Here is a 7749-nt window from a genome sequence, read left to right on the forward strand (position 1 = left end):
AGCATAAGCTATAATATTACCTCGCTGCATCAACACACAACCTAGGCTGACTCTAGATATATCACAATAGATAACATAACCGTTCGAACCCTCTAGTAGAATAAAAACAGGAGTTGTAGTCAACCTAGTTTTCAGTTAAACAAAGCTTTTCTCACATTTATCTGACCACTTATACTTGACCTTTTTCTGAGTCAATTTGGTCAATCAAGAGGCTATGGATGAGAAACCTTCCACGAACCTTCTATAATAACCTGCCAGACCCAAGAAACTTCTGATATCTTTAGGAGAGGTAGGTTTGGGCCATTGTTGCACTGCTTTTATTTTCTGAGAATCTACTCGAAACCCTTCGCCAGTCACAGTATGCCCAAGGAAAGCAACTGACTGCAACCATAATTTGCACTTACTGAACTAAGCAAATAACTGGCGATTTTTGAAAGTTTCCAGAACAACCCTCAAATGATTCGCATGTTCTTTCTCATTCCTAGAGTAAATGAAGATATCATCGATAAAGACGATAACGAATAAGTCCAAGTACTGCTTGAACACCATGTTCATCAAATCCATGAAAGTTGCAGGAGCATTGGCTAGTCCAAATGACATAATTACAAATTCATAATGACCATACTGAGTTCTGAAGGCTGTCTTTGGAATGTCACTATCTCTGACTCTGTGCTAATGATAACCAAATTAGAGGTCTATATTTGAGAAATGACTAGCACCTTGAAGCTGGTCAAACAAGTCATCAATCCTGGGGATATTTATTCTCGATTGTGATCTTTTGCAACTGCCTATAGTCAATGTACATTCTGAGAGAACCATCTTTCTTCTTTACGAACAACACCGGTGCACCGCATGGGAATGTCTAATGTAGAAGGTCTTTCAACTGCTCTTTCAATTCCTTAAGCTCAGCTGGAACCATTCTGTAAGGAGGAATAGAGACAGGTTGGGTATCGGGAAGGAGATCAATTCCAAAGTCAATTTCCCTTTCGGGAGTAACTCCGGGAGGATCTTTTGGGAACACTTCTGGGAACTCATTAACTATGGAAACTATCTCAAGAGTTTGGGTTTCAGAGCTTGAATCCTTAACCCGAAATAGAAGATAGAGATACCCCCTAGAAATCATCTCTCTGGCCTTAAGGTAAGAAATGAATCGACCCATAGGCGCTAAGCTGCTACCTTTTCATTCTAAGATTGGTTCGTATGGAAATTGAAAACGAACAATCCTAGTTCTACAATCGACTGAGGCATAACAGGAATGTAACCAATCCATGCCTAGAATAAGATCGAAGTTCACCATTTCTAACTCTACGAGATCTGCTGAGGTGACTTTTTGAGAGACTATGCCAGGGCAATTTCTTTATACCCTTCTAGTTATAACTCGGTCACCGACTAGAGTAGAGACTGAGGAAGGTTCTGAGAGAGTTTCTAGACTAACATCGAATTTGATTGCTACAAAAAGAGTTACACAAGACAAAGTAGCCCTCAGGTCTAACAATGCATAAACATCAAGGTCAAAGACTCGTAACGTACCAGTGACTACATCAAGAGAATCTTTTTGATCTTGGTGAGCCTAGATAGCATACAACCTACTTTGGCGCGGGCCGCCACCTTTACCAGAGGTGTTACCCTTCTGAGTAAGGCAACCTGCTGGTGCTGCTAAAGCTGTGGACTGAGCTCTACCATTATTACCTCATTGACCCTGTCTAGAAGGACAATCCTTCAACCTGTGACCAGACTGACCACACCCAAAGCATCATTCCTTTCTGGTAAGACACTCGCCCAGATGGTTCTTACCACACTTAGGACAAGTTGGGTGGTTTTGGTGCTTGAAACACTACCTTGAGTCTTGGATCCTGATGCCCTACCTTTCTGATCAATACAAAACTTGGAGGATGGAATACTAGCTTATGAAGGCACTGGAGTTAAAGACCTCTGTTGAGACTGTGAGCAATTTCCACCACCCAATTTCTGTTGAGAATAGTCATAGTTGCCTTTCCTAGCTTTCATATTCTCCTTAGCTCCCTAAGCTTATCACCCTCAACCTGCTGAGCATGATTCATGAGCCTAGAGATGTTCATGTCTTCAAGTAACATGGCATTCTTACACTCTATTTTCACCAAGTCTGACACTCTATATAGAAACTTATTCATCTGAGCCCTGGAATCATCAACCATGTGAGAAGCATACCTACAAAGTTGGGAAAACTTGAGCCCATAATCTTGCACTGTCATGCTACCTTGCCTCAAGTTCATTAATTCCTGAAACTTTGCCTCCCTTATCTCTCTTGTTAAAAACCTATCCAGAAAGGTCTCACTAAAGCAAGCCCAAGTGATAGGAGCTGCATCTGTACCCCTATTCTTTTTCCATTGAGTATACCAGATATGAGCCACATTATTGAGTTGGTACGATGCTAACTCAACCCGATCATTCCCAGTTACTTGCATCATTTCAAAGATCTTCTTTACCTCATCAATGAAGATTTGGGGATCCTCGCCCACTTGCTATTCTAAGAATTCTGGCGGATTCATCCTAACAATATCTCGCTAACATTTGCATTTTCCTGATCTGGAACCCGCTAATTGTTCTGGTTGTCCACACTCATAGCCAACATCTAAATGGCATTCCGAAACTCTGCATTCAAAATTTCTTGATCTAGGACTGGAGTATCTGTGTTTGCGTTCCTGACATTCTTATTCCATGCTTTACGAGGAGGCATGATCTAAAACTGATGTACCGTGAGTTTATGGTATTTTAATACATTTCACTTAAGAGTTATATGATTCTAGGGCCTGTTTGTATTAGTTTTTATGTGTTTTTATTGTGTTTTTGCAGGAAATATGGTTGGACTCAGAAATAAAGAGACAACTAAAAGATGTGCAGAAAAGGGCATCTACGGAGGTGATCTACGGACCGTAGGTTCATTGATGCTCCGTAGATGGTGATCGTAGATCAACAGGCAAGGCATGGAAGGTAAATCAGGTAAATCTGCCCAAGTGTGGAACCACGGTGGCCATTGACGGTCTGTAGATTGATCTACGGACCGTACTGCTGATCCGTAGAATGATACTGCGAGGGTTCCAGTACTTGATTTTTGAATATTGTAAGTGTGTAGCTACGGAGAGGGATTGACGAAACGTAGATCGATCTATGGTATGTACTGGTGGTCCATCATTTGCTTCAGAGAAGTTGAGTTTTGGAAGCTGAAAATATTGCCTAAGTCCTTGGTGACGGAAGGGACTCATGGACGGTAGATCCATTTACGAACCGTGAGTCAGTCTCATGGAATGAAGACGCGTACCTGAACATAATTTCCTTATTTTGTTTCCTTTTTAGTTAGTACTTATTTTTCTATATATATGGCATGTAAAACTCATTTTTGGGCGTTAGACTTTATTACTTTAGTTCTACTTTGTGACTTTGGAAATTATTTTTGCAAACATAGCAATTCTTGATTTCCTAAGTTGGTTTTGAAGATTTTGGTATTGAAATTCCGCGTTTGTTATTCTCAATTACGTAAGTTCATAATTCTTTCAGCTAAAATAATGAATTATGTTCATATGATTATGGGTAACTAAACTCCACAACTAGGGTGTTGGGATCCATGAGCGATTAACAAAGAATGAATAGTAAATAAGCAATTCTTGAATAGTATTTTGCATGCATTGATAATTCTTTCGTTTAAAAGTCTTTTTAACGGTGCGCAACGTTAGAGTTCGTCTTGTTGCTACTTGATAGACCAAGGAGCTAATCAACAATAAAAGAATTATCAACATAGATTTAGTGTGATACTATCTAATAGTCTAGTGTTGATTGGTACGAAGTAATAACTAAGCCAAACATTGACGTGATGTCTAATATGAGGTAAAGTTAAGAGTTAGTAAATTATACACATGTAGCCAGACCAAGGTGCAGGGTAAAATTCTCTAGATGCCGGACCAAGGATTTAGAGATACCTAGCTTATCACTTTGCATGTAGTACACTAGGAAGGGATTGTTATTACTAGGATTACTACATTATGAGCTTGTGGGGAACACATATATCCAAGTTAATTCTCTCATCTTGATAACAACCAAAATTGACTTTTGCTTATTGATTACCTACTGAATTCTTACAATTTGTTTCACAAATACCTCCCCCTCCTTTTAATTACTTGTTTCTGAAAGTAAGTTAACTAAATGATTTCCTCGTGGGATCGACCCTAAACTACAGGTTGGATTCTTTACTTGATAACGATAGCATATGCTTCTTTAAGAATGTGTAATTTGAGCGTATCAAATTTTCGTTTAAGTTAAGTCTAAACCATTTTCCTCGTGGGATCGACCCTAACCTACAAGTTGTGTTCTTTACTTGATAACGATCGCTTATGCTTCTTTAGAGAGGTGTAATTTTAGTGTATCAAATTTTGGCGCCGCTGCCGGAGATATTCGGCTTTTAGATTAATTTTAACTACATTATTGAACTTTAGTCAAATATTTCCTAATTTTACTTTTTGTTTTTGTTTCTGTCTCTCTCATGTTCTGACTCTAGTGTAACCCAAGTACGTGGAGCCAAGGTGAACCACTTACTCCTTACGATCCAGAGTTGAACCGAACTTTGCCAAGAAGCTCAATCAGAAAGATAAGGTTAACACTTTTGTGTTATTACCAGGAGAGTCTGTGAGTAGCTCTTGGGACAGATTCACTATGTTCGTAAGAGGTGTTCCGAATCACCGTAATGATGATGCGTCGCTGAAGGAATATTTCTATCAAGGTCAGGATGACAACAATAAAGCAGTGCTTGATACTATTGCTGGAGGTTCATATGGTGAGTGCACATACACATAGATTACAAAAAAGCTGGAGAAGATCTCTCGCTGCATAAAGCATGGAGCACTAGGAGGTCGGATACTGGGAGAAACACATTTTCTGTTCATGCTACAAAGAACCAGTTTGCGGCTGCGATTCATGTGGAGATCGCTCAGATGAGGACCGAGTTGGGGTTGGTATTAAAGCATGTCAGAGGAGGTGCGAAAAAGGTAAATGTTGTGAACTACTTGACTAGAACTCCACCACCAGTTGAAGAGTGTTACTATGCAGAGGATGCTTATGCAGTAAATGATCAAACAGGGGGTTTCTGACCAAACGCCCAAGGATCCAACACGGACAATTAGCGCCAAGGTTAAGGAAACCAAGGTCAGAACTATGACAACTACAACCAAGAGGTTCAATATGTCCGTGATGGGAACTTCCATCGGGACAACAATTACAACCGAAACAACTATGGCAACAGAAATCATCGGGTTAGACCTTATGTTCCCCCATAAAATCGAGAATCTGGTACTAGGGAAGCTGGAGGCAATATGGCGTGTATTGAAGCTATGATGCAGAAGATGATGAGAAGGTTTGATGTAACTGATGAGAATGTGAAAGAGATGAGAAATGACTTGTATGATATTGGTCAAAAGGTTAATGCCCATGTAGTGTCATTAAAGCATCTAGAGCAGCAGATGACTCAGTTGCCTACTATAGTGAACCCACATCAACCTGGCGCTCTTCCTAAAAACACAATCCAGAATCCAAATAATGAAGGTCATTGTATGGAAGTTACTACTGGAGGGGATAAGCAAACCATTGATCAACCTATGCCGTATGTGGTGGATGTTGAGATTAGAAAATAAGATAATTTGATAGAGGTTAGAGAATAGTCTGAGAATGTGACAGAGAAAAAAGCGGTGATATCTCAGAAAGTGGTGCCCATACGTAGATCTCCACCACCTTTTCCATAGAGGTTAGTGAAGAAGACTGAAGATGGTAAATATCGCAGGTTTATTACTATGTTGAAGCAGATTTCCATCAACGTTTCATTGATAGAAGCTTTGGAGAAAATGCCTGGGTATTGGAAGTTTATGAAAGATATGGTGACAAAAAAAGGCTTGTGAGTTTTGAAGATGATAATAGATTGCAGCATTGTAGCGATATTGCTACAAGGTCTCTTGTGCAAGAGAAGGGAAATAGTGGTACCTTCATGATTCCATGTAGTATCGGGTTGGAGCTTAAGTCTCTTCCACCGCATTTTAGGTATGTAGTCTTGGGCAAAGATAATACTTTGCCGGTCATCATTGCGGCAGATTTAAATGTGAGACTAGTAGAGTGCTGTGTTAAAGAGGTTCAAGCGAGATATTAGGTGGACTATTAGGATAAAGGAGAGAGAAAATTCTTCACCCTATTTACTATGCTAGCAAAGCTCTGAATGTGGCCCAGAAGAATTATACTGTGACTGCAGAAGAACTTCTTGCGGTGGTTTTCGCATTCGAGAAATTTCGATATTACTTGATTGGTACTAAGGTCATAGTGCATACTGACCATTCTGCAGTAAGATATTTGATGGCGAATAAGGATGCAAAACAAGGTTGATTAGATGGGTATTGTTGTTGCAAGAGTTTGATTTTGTGGTAAAGTTTAGAAAGGGGATTGAAAATCAAGCTGCCGATCACTTGTCCAGATTAGAGGAATAGGTCATGCTAAAGCTTGGTGATAGGGATGAAATTAATGATGCTTTTCCAGATGAACATGTATTGGTTGCTTCTCATGATCTGCTTCCTTGGTTCGCAGACTTTGCTAATTATTTGGCAAGCGATTTGGTGCCCTCTGATTTGTCTTTTCATCAAAGGAAAAAGTTAATGCATGATGTGAAGAAATTCTTTTGGGATTAGCCTTACTTGTATCGTAGTTGTGCTGATGGGATTACATGTCGTTGTGCGCCCGAGGTTGAGATGTTGAGTGTACCTGAATAATGTCATTCATCGCCTGTTGGTGGGCATCTTAGTGGTATTCGTACTGCGAATAAGATTTTGCAGTGTGGGTACTACTGCCCTACCATCCCCCAAGATGCTCATGATTTCACCAAGTCTTGTGATCGTTGCCAAAGAGAATGAGGGATTTCAAAGAGGCAATGGCTTCCTATGAATCCTATATTGGTGATAGAGTTGTTTGATGTATGGGGCATTGATTTTATGGTTCCATTTGTGAGTTCACATCACATGAAGTATATTCGTGTTGCTTTTGATTATGTATCGAAGTGGGTGGAAGCAATTTCGCTCCCCAACAATAAAGGTAAAAGTGTCACGGCATTTTTGAAAAAGAATAACTTCTCTTGATTTGGTACACCGAGGGCGATTATCAGCGATAGAGGTTCCCACTGTTGTAATAAGTTGTTCAAGGCGCTACTTGACAAATATGGTGTCCGCCACAATGTTGCCACTCCTTACCATCCGCAGACTAGTGGGCAAGTTGAAGTGACCAACAGAGACATCAAACAGATTTTGGCGAAGACTGTGAACGCTAATAGAACGGATTGGTCAAGGAAGCTTGATGATGCTCTATAGGCCTATCACACTGCATACAATACCTCCATAGGTATGTCTCCTTACTAACTTGTATATGGGAAGGCTTGCCATTTACCGGTAGAGCTAGAGCATAAGGCTTTGTGGGCAATGAAGAAGCTATATTTGTATTGGGGCGCCCCATCTAATCAAAGAATGAATGACTGGAATATGCTTGATGAGTTTCGCCTAAAAGCTTATGAATGTTCAGCCTTGTACAGAGAGAATATGAAGAGGTATCATTATCAAAGAATTGGTAAGCGAGAATTTGTTGTGGGTGATCTTGTGCTTCTATTCAACTCTAGGTTGCGCTTGTTTCCAGGAAAACTCAAATCCAAGTGGACCGGGCCCATTTTTCTTACAAAAATGCTCTCCCATGGAACGGTTG

This window comes from Solanum tuberosum, unplaced genomic scaffold (genome assembly GCF_000226075.1).
Source record: "Solanum tuberosum cultivar DM 1-3 516 R44 unplaced genomic scaffold, SolTub_3.0 scf00481, whole genome shotgun sequence".
Lineage (NCBI taxonomy): Eukaryota > Viridiplantae > Streptophyta > Magnoliopsida > Solanales > Solanaceae > Solanum > Solanum tuberosum.